General features: G+C 44.3%; 1 protein-coding gene across 1 annotated transcript in view; it reads left to right on the top strand.

Moving 5' to 3' along the window:
* The first annotated feature begins 338 nt into the window (after positions 1–338).
* The window catches only part of TRIO (trio Rho guanine nucleotide exchange factor), a 248746-nt gene continuing 236205 nt past the window's right edge, over positions 339–12879 (top strand). Inside the window, 1 exon segment of the mRNA XM_035552676.2 lies at positions 339–502. The gene's annotated coding sequence lies outside the window, so the exon portion shown is untranslated.

Here is a 12879-nt window from a genome sequence, read left to right as displayed (position 1 = left end):
TCCACCGGCTCCTCGCTGCGCTGACTGCTGGCCCTCCCCATGCCGTCGTCGCCCTCCTCCTCCTCCTCCTCCTCCTCCTCCTCCTCCTCCTCCTCCTCCTCCTCCTCCCGCAATTGTCTGCGCTCCGGCTCCGTGCATGCCCGCGCCGCCTCCTAGGTGGCTGCGGGGGGTGGGCGCTCCCGGCGCTGCCATTCCGCGCATACCTCCATGTCCCTGCGCCCGCCGTGGCCGCCCGCAGCCGCGCACTGCTCGCCCGCTCGCTCCGGCTGCCGCCCTGAGAGCCGCGCCCGCCCGGGGCTGAAGCCGGGGGCGGCGGCGCCGGGGCCGGGGGGTCTCGCCCCGAGGAGCCGCCGCACGCCGCAGCCATGAGCAGCGCCGCCGCCACCGCCGCCGCCTCCTCCTCCACCGCCACCGCCACCGCCACGGCCGGCAGCGGCGCCGGGGAAGGGGCCGAGGAGGCGGCCAAGGACTCGGCGGACATCGCGGCGTTTCTTCCGATCCGGTGAGTGCGGAGCGGGGTGGGGGGGGGGGGTGTGGGGGTGAAGCGACATCTTCCCCCCGGGGAGCGGGGGCGAGGGGAGCCGGCTTTGTCAGGTGGCCCCGGGGCGGGCTGGCCAGGTGGGAGCCGCCGGGCTGAGCGCGGCCGGCTCGGCAGTGTCCATCTTGCCGCCTCCTCCTCCTCCTCGGCGGGGCCCGGCGGCGGACAACGGCGCTGTTGCGGGCTGGACGCGGCCCGGCCGCCGGGGCTGGGTCCGGGAGCCGCCGCCGGTGACAGGTGCGGCTGCCGGTACCGGGCGGCGGCACCTGGCTGCCGGCGGGGAGGAAGATGAGGAGGAGGAAGAGGAGAGCGGGAGCCGAGGCAGCGGCGTGCCGCAGGGCTGCGGGCAGCGCGGCGGCCGGGGAGAGATGACGGCGCTCCGCAAGGCACCGCGGGCGGTGGTAGTGGAGAGGCGGCCGCAAGCCGCCCCCGGGGCTCCCCGGCCGGGGCTCCCGAGGGGGGCACCGGGGAGGGGGCGGCGGCGCTGACAGGCCGTCGGGGTGCAACATGGAGGCCGCCACCGCCGCCCCGCCGCCCGCACCGTGCCCCCGGTAATGGCGGCGGGGAGGGGGCGGCGGCGGCCGAGTCTCCCTCCGCTGCTCGGGGCCCTTCCCCGGGCGGCGGCTGCTTCTCGTCGTCCTCCTCCTCCTCTTCCTCCTCCTCTTCCTCGCCGCCGGCGGCTCCTCGTCCCCCCGGGCACCCCCGGGCGGGGCGGGCGGGCCGGGCGCTTGCTCCCTTGGGCTGCCTAAAAAGGAGCGGCGTGAGAGGAAAATGCAGACTCACCGCCGGGAAAGATGAAGGGGGATTGCCGGTTTTGCGTGTGAAAAATAACAATAAATAATAAAACCGATGGCAGTAAGAACAATGCTGACGAAGGCTGCGTTAATGGGGGTTTTTAAGGAAAGTCGGTGAGGGAGGTGGGAAGCGGCACAATCGGTGCTTCTGGTGGCCGGTGCTCGCCGCTGGACGTGCTGGGCTTCATGGGGATGAAGGAGGAGGTGTGATTCACGGCAGGCATCCCTGAAGCGGGGTTCAGAGCCGCTTCTGCGCGGACAGATGGACCGAGCAGTGGGGCAAGGCTCTGAGGGGCCTGGTGCTTCCCAGAAACCTGTTTCGCATGACAGCGTCGAGCGCGAAACTCATTGTCAAGATGCTGGCCGTGGTGGGTTGTGTCGTGGACGAAGGACTGATCTGAGCTTTGCTGTTCTTAAAACGTCATTTTTACACTAAAATCAAAATAATGGGTTCCAATAGTAGGCTTGCGTAGTTACAAATAGGTACGTGTTGTGTAGTAATCTGGCAGCTCTGGACGACCCAGCCAGCTGTATTAGTAGTCATCCTCCACATTGGTGTGTGGGTAGGGGAATGACACAGACTTGATAAGCTCGTAAGTGGTGCTGCGATGACTTCTGATGCTGATAGCTTCTGATATAGTAGGGGAGCTTAGTCTTGCAGCAGCTGAAAATCTGAAAGCAGTAGAAAAAGACATCACATGTTTATTGAGGAACTCTTTTATAATATTTAACAACATTTCTGTATTTCTGCATGGAGGTGATCTGGTTCAGCCAGAGCAGTGTCACACACTGGAAAAGGTTCTGGCATCTCTGTACGTGTTCGGTATTGGGAAGAGTTCATTAAACTCTGCACCCCTACATGATCTAGTCTTCTATAAGAAAAGGGTCCGTTAAAAGATCTCGGTGCTTCCCTTTGTTTGGACAGGAGGTACAATTATTTTTTTTTATTTCAGTGAAACACAATGGACACAGCAATCAATGAACAAGCACAAAGCTTAGTTTGGTGTACGTGGGAGCAGACAAAATATTTTTCTCTTTACAGTATTTACAATGACAAATGCTTCCTTTTTCCTGTCACTTGCAGAGAATGTCAGCAAAGCTGTAGCTGTTACTTAAAAGAGAAAATGAGTAAAAATGTTACAGTGTTTTCCAGGAGAGGGGAAAAAACCCAACCAAAAACAAATGAAAACCACAATGCCTGAACAATCAGTTCTAATCTTAGGCTAGTTAAATTGGTCAGTTGTACAGCCAGGGGGGTGGTTAGCTTTCCTCCTGTCCTTTTGAAAGACAAAGCCTGAAGCAGAACTGAAGTAGCCTGAAGAACAGAATTTCAGCATTTGGAAGATGTTTTATTAGGATATTGAACAATGGCCATGTTCACTTGAAATGTGCATGTTTCCAGTTTCTGCTTTGGTTATGTAAATGTAAACTCCCTCTGAGTTGTTGTGGAAATTGGTTGCAACTGAAACACAAAGAAATGTTACTGAAGGAAGAAGCTGGACTGGAAGTGAGGTGGTAGTATGAAAACATAATGTGTCTTGAATTTCAATTTAAAATTAGATGTATCAGAGTTGGAAGCAATAGAGGCAGCTTACTTGTTATGTATTTGCTATCCAAATCTTATTAATTGAAGATAAAAAGGCGGGAGCACCTTCTTAGATCTGTCACCTTCCTTGTGGCACGATTAAGAGTGAAACCGCTAAGAAGCAGAGATGGTGCCAAGCAAAGCGATTACATTTAGACTGAGAAAACACAGTGGTTGTAGGAAGTGCCTTTCTGTGCTATATGTAAACTGGAGATTAGAGATGACAGTGTAACTGATGGAGAGGATATGTTTGGAGCTGAAGATGTAAAGACAAGTGTCCCTTTTTGTCTAATTAAAGTTGTGCGACTTGAAATGATGAATAAAATCTCTTAGTCTGCAGTTTTGTTTTCTAATTCTAAGAGTCTGGGTAGCAGGGTATTGATGCATGTGTTAAGTATACAAGATCTATTCTGTGTCAAAGTATTAAGTAAAAAGCTCTCGAAATGTATTCAAAGATTCAACTAAAAATTACGTGAGCATACTTTCAGGAAATAAGTGTACAAAGTGGAATTGAGAGACTATCATCAAGGCATGGCTTACAAGGCAGTAAATGTACAGAAGGCTTGTTTGTTCATCTTGTCCTTTCATTGTTACTGTTTTTAAATCTCCATCTTTAGAGCTTCAAGTCCGTAATATTTTGGGAAGGTGGTGCACCAGTCAGCTGACATCTTTGCGATGCAAGAATGAGGGCTGTCCATTTAAGTTTAATCATGCTATTATAACATCGTCCTCCAAGCCAAATGATTATTGCAAGTTAAAGTTCATTAATTTTGTTTTTAAGCGATAAGAACAAAACTTTTTTTTTTTTCCATCTAGCATCTCAGCTAAGTATAAGAGATAGTGATTGTACATTATAGTTAAATATACCTTCCTGGGATGCTGAAGAGATCTGTGAATACCAAACAATGCAGAGAAAAAGGCTTGCAAACACTTAGGCAACTCTTAGCTAGACAATATAGCAAGTAACTTTATAAGTGACTGCAAGAAGTCTCAGTGGAAAAATAAACAAAGAAGTTGCCAACTGATAACTCTTCACTGTTTTGTGATGAAAGTGGATGTAATTATTTCCTGTATGATAAATTACATCTGAGAGCTGTCAGAGAGCTGTGCAGTAACTTCATTCATGCACAGACCAATGGTACAGTTTCTGAAGCCACTGAGGAGATTCTGATTGTTACCACTGTTTATTTCAACACTCACCACGTTTACAGAAGCAGCAAAATTTACATTCTGAGGGACCTTGCTCTGGCTAAGCCTCAGCAGTTATGCACCCTACTGACAAGACTTCCAGGGCGTCTTATTTTTCCTTTGTGTTTTTGAACATTTCTGTCTTTGCCAGATCAAATCCAAATACAATTGTCAATCATAATTCAGAACTTGATCTAGGAAAACACAAAGGTGGAGGACTTGCCGTGTTAAAAATGAGTCTCTGCAGGTGGCAGCAGTCCTTTCTCCGCAGGAGGTCTCTGAGATGGAAGAGGAGTGGGTCTGGAGAAGAATGGTGTCTGAAGCACGGGGTTTGGTGTGCCACCTCTCCCCGACGGGAAGTCAGAGAAGGAGGTGGTTGCCAGAATAGTTTTGAATGGCACTTGGTTCTAGCATTGTATGCTTACCCTTTCCTGTAGGTGCTGCTTATTGTAAGCTTAATGGTAGGAAAACTTTAAACTTTGTTTTGAGATATATGTGCCCACTAAAATGTTTATGCGAGTGTTTTGGGAAAATGGGATGCTGAATTCTATTGTGGTTATGGACATAAGGTTGAAGACTTCTGCAAGTACTAGTGGCTTGAGAGGCTTTGGTCAGTCTGCCTGAGGCTTGAGTACACATCTGCCTATTGCAGTCTAGGCTGAGTAGGTAAGACCATATAGGAAGTATTAATAGCATAAAAACATTTAGTTGTTGTTTCTTCCTCTTAAATAATGAATTTTGTGGCTTGCTTAGTTTTTGTGAATAGCGCTTAAATAATAATGTAAAGATAAAAACCAAAAGATTTGTTGAGAAATGCGGGATTTCAAGTTTAAAGTGAGGAACTGTAATTTGCTTCTTCCTTGTCACCTTGTTCTACACAACTTTGTCTTGTTGCTTTACATTAGTGTCTTGTGTAATGGTGGCTAGGAAGGCTGTCTGTCTGTCGTAGATAATGTTAATAATGCTAGTGAAGCAAAAAAAATCTTTTCGAAGAGGGGAAGAAAAGAGGGAGGAAAAGAAATGGAGAAAAAAGTATGCATGCTGTGCAGCAAACTTTTCCATGAATACTACTAATCAGAAACATGCTACCTTTTAGATCATGGACAAAGTAACTTTCATACTAGGCATCAAAATTTAAAACCAAGGGCAATTTTCAGCTTAAATCCATGGAGCAGAACACACAACGTGTAAAGTTCAGATAGTGGCTTTCTGCGAAGGTTTATCCATCTCCTGTCGATATGTAGTGGCTGACTTACAGTGAGCGTAGTCAGAGCTGTGGTTGTGTGGGTTACTTGGCATGGCATTTGGACTAGCTACAGAGTAGCTGCAAACATCTAATAAAAATAGTCTAATAGGGAAGCCAAAAATGAAGTGTTGGCAGGGAAAACTGGTGGTACCCCACATGGTATCTCCATGCTGTTCTCTGCAAGTATTCATTCGGGGCCCTGCGGCTGTCAGGAGCTGAGGTACGTTGGGGGTTTTGTGAAGTGGTGAGGTACGCAGGGAGTATAAGCCACGAAACAAGTTGGACATTGCTTTTCATGACTCTGTTATTTTGTCCTATGAGTCGCGCTGGTCAGCGAGGAAGTTGCAGCAGCTTTGCTGTCATTAGGGCTGCCTGATTCAGGCTGGAGAAGAAGTGGGACCTCTTGTGAAGTTTTCAGTTGGATTCCACAACATCCATTTTAATAAGATGTTGGGGGAGAGAGGGAGCTGAAAAAGCTAAAAGACATAGAAATTTCACAGCTTGGTAGTTGCAGGACTAAAATAATTACAGAAACAATACAATGGAGACGTTACCCTGGGAATAGTGTTGTTGGATTGACATTTCCTGGAATAACGAGCAAGAGGACAGCACGTGTCGGTGTGAGATGCAACAGCTGCTGTGCAACTTCGTTTGGTGTGGAAGAGACAAACTTCTTGGGGTACTGAAGGATAGGGAAAGGTAGAGGTTAGGTTGTGTGGGCAAGAGAGGCAGAAGTCATGATCATTACCAAGAGGAAATAGAATTACTTGTAGCATCTGTGACAGCTGACAGTTGATAAACTAAATGCACGTTTGAAGTGGAAGGTAAATGGGAGCTAGAGAAAAGCCAGGCCAGTTCTTGAGAGGAGTAAGTTTGAGCAGGCATGAAACACTGACGTGCTCAGAACTAAGCTTAGAAAGGAGCTGACAGAATTAGAAAAGAGACTTGTTGCAGCTCAAGCTTTCCCTGTTTGCAGAGCTTCATTGCTGTGTAGATGAGGTGGCTGGTAAACTTCTCTTAAAGAGGTGTGTTTTCTCCAGCTAGATGTGTTCTGCAGAAGCAAGTATGAAACTTCAAACTGAAATTTCACGTGGCTTCCCAAAGCTTTTCAATGTAAAATGGTTGTGAAAGTAAATAAAATCTCGACAAGGATTGAAAAGACTTTCCCTATCCCAATATAAAGAGAAAATATTACTATTTCTCTACTATTTTTCAGTTAAAAAAATAGTTCAAGTGTGAACAAATAGGCCTCTTTATATCCAGACAGTTTGGTCAGTTTATTAATAGGCTGAAACTGCACTGTGATTTTGCTCTGCAGCTTGAAGAAGGAGATGAGATCACTCTGAAATAGCTGTTTATGGTCAGCAAAAGCATTAAAACAGGAAAGACACGCAAACTTTGGAAATGCCCTGGTAGGTGTGTGACATTCTTTTGAAATTAAATGATGATTTTTATGAGAACAAGGGAAAACAATTTTTCTTCTTGATGCTGTGAGAAACAAGTATTGTCTAAAAAGAAGAGGTCTATGAAAGGGCTACTGGTTAAAATGAAAAATTAAAGCCATAGCAAGCTAATTTAAAACTAATCACTAAAATGGTTGCATACTTGGTTCTTCTCATAAAGACATTTGTTTGATTTGGAGAAGCAACTTTGTCTAACTTAACGTTTTCTTGGTGCAGTGAAATCAAAAAGTAGATTACTGGTGAAGTAATACGCATGATCTGCAAAGCTGAGTCATGTTCCTTCAGGAAGGATACTGCTGTTTTGAGAAAACAGATCACTTTCCCAGTAGTGAGGAGGAGGAATTGAAATGACAAGGAACAACATCTCAAGTGCTTTTAGCAGTAGACACTACATTAAAGCATCTGCTTTTGAATCTCTAGAATAGCTTGGTATATTCATACACAAAGAGGAGGGTCATAAATTACTTGTGTCCACAAAGTTTTACCAAACAGTCTGTGTGGCAAGAGCCTATAGACTCAGCTTTAATGATACCAAGCCCTTTCCATTCACTTGTCTGCCAAATGGATGTTCTAACTCATCGGAAACTGGAGCTGTGGATCCCAGATGCTTGTGGTTGCACAGAGGAGATGGAGATGGCCTAATTGTCTTTGGGCATTTATTTAAAAAATAGGGCTGGTTTCCATGGTTGTTGAATGGAGTCTTGTCAAAGCATTGTCAAATCTGTTTCATCACTTTACATCATTACTACTGCCATGCATAGATGGCTGTAGCAATGATTGATTTTAAAAAACAAAGGCAAAAAAACCCTGCATATATCAAACAGGTTTTCCTAGTGTGCAGTGCTCACCTGTGCATCTTGCTGCTACTTTGAATGTGGTGTTTGTAACCTGGACCTTAGTAATAATGATTTCAATTCTTCAGTGTTTTATAGTGCTGCTTTTTTTTTTCTTCCCCATAAGAGGACCTCTGCAGAGCGGCGAGAAAATTCCTTAGTAGTATTGCGGATGGTTAGGAAGCAAGATTTAAATGATCAGAAGAAAACTGTAGGTCTCCAGCAGTTGAAATATGCCATTGCATTGCTTTGTCTGGTATGATTTATGTGGAAGTATTTCAACAGGGTGCACAGATAATTCGTTCCTACAAATCTGTGTAGGAGTCTAGTTAATATTACCAACTTACGCAACAGTCAAAATGTGAGGCTCAGATTCAGGAAGGTTTGTTTAACTCATTTGCCTGGGAATAAATATATAGATAAGTGTGTGTGTGTGTATGCTGGCAAACAGAATCTTCTGTGTGGTTTGAAAACTGAGTTTGTTCGATGAATCTTAACAAAAAGTTGGGGGCAGTAGGCACCTAACAGCACTATTGTGACTAATAGTGCTGTATTCTGGTCTGCCATGAATATAGCCAAAGTTTAATTACTCATGTTTCCTTGCTGTCTTAGTATGTATATGAGCAATAGTAGTCATTCTTAAGGTGTCTGCAGACTATGTGAACAACTAACAGTGCTTTCTGTAGTTAGCTTCATACACCAGTGTTTAGCAATTGGAGGTTGAGGGTCTGGGGTCGTGGTGAAAAGAGATTTCATAAGTGCTGGAAATAAACAGAGAAGTACACTATCACCAGTTAAGGCTCACAAGGAAGTGTTAAATACCTATTTGTTTTTATATAGTCCATACCTCACTTCTTGTTTAAAAGAGCAAATAAAGACAAAAAAATAAAATAAATTTTATAAGAAATTCTTGCGTTGTTGTGCATCAGTGAAACCTGCAGGCTTTTGAGGTAGTCTGCCAAGGCATTTGGTCAAAGTTTTTCTCTAAGCTTTGTGATTGTCACATAGGTAGTAAATAACTTTGAGGCCATCAAACAACAAGAGATATTGTTGCTGAGATTTCTTGAAAAAAAATAACTGTCAAACATTGAAGTCTTGGGGACTGCTTGTTTTCAGAGCCAAAGCAGATGTTAAATTTTTGGATGAAATGGGGTGACGTGTCTTAAAATTTGGCCGAGACAATAAAGGGAGGATACATAAGAACAGCAGGAGAATACATCAAGAACATCCTGAGAAGTGAGTTAGAATAAATGGAGTGTTTAAATACTAGGCGTTATTTAGCTAGCCTCTTACACTACACAATGTGCTTTGCTATAGCCATTGTGTAGACTTGGCTGTACAGTACTGGATAGAATTTTCTAGTGGAGCGTTAAGGTTGTAAGACCTTTGCTTTCCAAATGTTTTTCATGCTACTAACTTCTGGACATGTTAGGTTATGCAGCATTGGAAGCAAAGATGATATCATTTTCTGAGAACGTAAAAATGTTCCGCCCTCTTCTAAAAAATTTGGGTTAAGGTTGAAATGTCTTTGCTTTTTCTAATTCTTCTGGAATTGGAGAAATGGTTATCTGCAGTTGAAAGCACAGGAAAAAATGTAGAAAGCTGCAGCAAAGCAAGGTGAATCAATGTAAGTTGACTGTGGATGGTCCTATTTGATGCCAAAGCTGATCAAACTTTAGACATCAAACCCCACCCTTTTGAAGCCTCCCTCTGTTACTATGCAGAAATAAAATAGGATATGGTGTCTCTGCTAAAGAAAATGAACAACCATGATTGTCATTTTTGAAAAAAATCCAGCCTTCATATCTGAGCTTTTATCCCTAATTTCATTTATTTATCTATTTTATTGATGTCAGGTAGCAAGTCCACTTTGGTTGCAATTGCATGTCAGGGTGGCCCTAAAACCATGGAAATGGGACGGTTACAGCATTAGCTTATGCTCTTCTTTGCACCCCTTAAAGTCACGTTTTGTATGCCTCGAGTAGCTGTTTTCTGCAGTTAAGGATAGTTGTTAGACTTCGACTTGTCGTGGCTTGCAAAGCTCAGAGAGGAAATCAGTGCTGCGTGTTGCTTAACTGACAGGGTTTCTAGTGAGCTGGGCTTCTGTAAGGACAACAAAGGCAAGCCAAGCTCAAATCCATTAGGACAGTGACACCGTTTCAGATGGAAAGACCAAGTGAGCCGTAATCGCTTATCTAGTATAGTAACTTGTTGGTTGGCTTCTTGATGCTTCAGTAAAATATATATATATATATATATATATATATATATATATATATATATATATATATAAAAGACATCAGCTTCTCCAAATTTAGCTTTCCAAAGAAAAACAAGAACACTCACCTGACTGAATTTCTTGTCTTGGTGGCTTAGCAAAAAGTAAAAATCCTGAACTTCATTTCTGTTCCCATTATGGGAAAATTCTACTGCTTGTCTATTGAATTACCAAGTCAGCAGAGCTAAGGCAAGCCTGCTTATAAGAAAGTGATAAAATACAGTTTGGCTCGTGGTGATCCTAGCAGAGGATAGCCCTGATGTGCTTCTGTCTGTTGGTGCAGAAAGAGCAGTATCATTTGTTGTATGCTGCAAAGGTTGCAGTCAGATTTGCCTGTCCTTAACTCGGAATAAGGGTGCAACTTGTCCAACAATAACCACTTGGCGTGTGTGTTAACTTTTTTTTTTTTTTTAAAGCTTGGAATCAGATGCATCCTTCCCTAGCCAAAGGGAAACATTTGAGAAGCTGTGACGCATTTACACAGATGAAGGAAGGAAATGTCCAAAAGAGTCAAAAGCTAAATATAGATCAGTTTACTGAGTTGAACTCTGGGTGGGAATTGAAGAACTAAATATAAATCCAAATTTGTACCTTTGTAACTTACATAACTGAGTAGTATAACCCTTTTCTGGTTTTTCATTTGTTAAACTTTATAGTGGACAACTTTGGGTAAAGAATTGTGTCAAGCCTTGTGAGAGAGCTCTCCAAGTGCCTTAAATACGAGACAGCACTGAAAAGTCTAATAATTTCTTGATTATTTCTATAGCCCAGTTTAATTCTCTGGAAAAGTGGATTGTGGATTTTTACTGTGTGGGTTTTTGTTGTTTTTTTTAGCTCTGCTGTGGAAATTATATTTCCTGAGTTGGACAGTGAGATTGAGTGCACCCTCAGCAAATTTGCTTATGACACCAAGCTGTGTGGTTCAGTCGACACGCTGGAGGGAAGGAATGCCATCCAGAGGGACATGGATGGGCTTGAGAGGTGGGCCTGTGTGAACCTCATGAAGTGCGACAAGGCCAAGTGTGAAGTCCTGCACCTCAGCCAGGACAATCCCAAGCACACATACAGGCTGGGAGGAGAGTGGATTGAGAGCAGTGCTGAGGGGAAGAACCTGGGGGTGTTGGTGGATGAGAAGCTTGATATGAGCTGGCAATGTGTGCTTGCAGCCCAGAAAGCCAACCAATATCCTATGTGCATCAAAAGCAGCATGTCCAGCAGGGTGAGGGAGGTGATTGTCCCCCTCTGCTTTGCTCTTGCGAGACCCCACCTGGAGCGCTGTGTTCAGCTCTGAGGCCCTCAGCACAAGGACATGGAGCTGTTGGAGTGAGTCCAGAGGAGGGCCACAGGGATGATCAAATGGCTGGAGACAGGCTGAGGGAGTTGGGTTTCTTCAGCCTGGAGAAGAGAAGGCTCCAGGGAGAGCTTCCAGTACCTAAAGGGGGCCTACAAGAAAGCTGGAGAAGGACTTTTTATCAGGGAGTGTAGTGATAGGACAAGGAATTATGTTTTTAAACTAAGAGGGTAGATTTAGATTAGATATAAGGAAGAAGCTCTTTACCCAGGGGGTGGTGAGGCACTGGCACAGGCTGCCCAGAGAAGCTGTGGATGCCCCATCCCTGGAGGTGTTCAAGGCCAGGCTGGATGGGACTTTGGGCAACCTGGTCTGGTGGGAGGTGTCCCTGCCCATGGTGCAGGGGGTTGAATTAGATGGTCTTTAAGGTCCCTTCCAGTCCAAACCATTCTATGATAATAAAGAAAAGAGAGTTGTGGTAACCCAGGCATTTAAGATATGATTTTTCAGTTGTCTAGGAACCTCTAGAAGGTTTGCCTTCTGTTCTGCCACAAACCTTGGTTTGGAAGCTATCAAGTCTTCTCTGAGGTTAAGGAAAAATCAGCTTGTTCAGGGTGCTTAAAATTTATGTATTGGAAGAGAGTATTGGAAAAAAAATCTTCATATACAAAGAGCAATCTAAATTACGTTCCTTAGATGACCACAGAAGTGCCATCAAAGTCAAGATAAGTTGTCTTTCTTTCTGGAGCAGTGCTTCATTTTTGGGGGGACATGTACTTTGCTGGTAAAGCAAGTGTTACTCTATTTGTAAACATAACTAATAGTAATTTATGGGTAAACATGGTAGCCCTACAGTCTAGAACTTTAAGCAGTAGCTGTCTCCACTCCCTCCTGCCTCCCCCACAGATGAGGGCTAAGGTTTTATATTTAATGTCTTCTCTTTTCCCAGTATGTTGCCTACTGAAGAATGTTTACTTGACAGATGTATTAATAGTTGTGCTCTTGTTTGTTTTTGTTTAGTTTTCCAGAGGAGCTTAAGAATGTTTTTTTCAAGGTTGTTTTGAACAAATTTTGCTGTCTTTGATAACTAAAATAGTGTCTGTTCCAAGCAGCAATTTATCTGTTAAAGCAATAAACAGTTTGTAGAAAAATGACCGGACTACTTACAGTAGTGGTACAATATGCCAATTTGAACTTTGTATTCATGAAGTATATTGTGATGTAGCAAAGCGTTGTAACTACTGTTTTGAAAATCTCATTTTTGTAGCGTGGTGTTGAAATGGATTTGCCCATGTTGCTGTTCTTGTTGTGCTAACCACTGTTCTGAAATTAAAGCTATAAAAACTCTTTGAAAGACCAGTTGGTTAGCTGAGTTGCAAACTTAATGAGCGATGTTTCTGCTTGTAGGCAAGTTTATGACTTGGAACCTGTGCCAGGGCTGAACTTGCAGTTCATGTCCACTGAGGCAACAGGAGGGGGATCAAAGAACTAGAAGATACAGCTCTCCATAATGTTGCAGATGGTCTTTAGGCAGTGAAAAGGAAGTTGTAGAGTCCTGTGTTTGAGTGTGGGAAGGTAAGCATGGATATACCTTGATGTTAAGGTAGAACACTTAAGGGAGAGCTTTTGAGTTGTCTAGGCAGCCTGAGCTCTGCTCCTTTGT

Source organism: Cygnus atratus, chromosome 2, assembly GCF_013377495.2.
Source record: "Cygnus atratus isolate AKBS03 ecotype Queensland, Australia chromosome 2, CAtr_DNAZoo_HiC_assembly, whole genome shotgun sequence".
NCBI classification, from domain to species: Eukaryota; Metazoa; Chordata; class Aves; order Anseriformes; family Anatidae; genus Cygnus; species Cygnus atratus.
The sequence above is the reverse complement of the archived record's forward strand: the minus strand, read 5'-3'. Positions and strand labels throughout refer to the sequence as shown.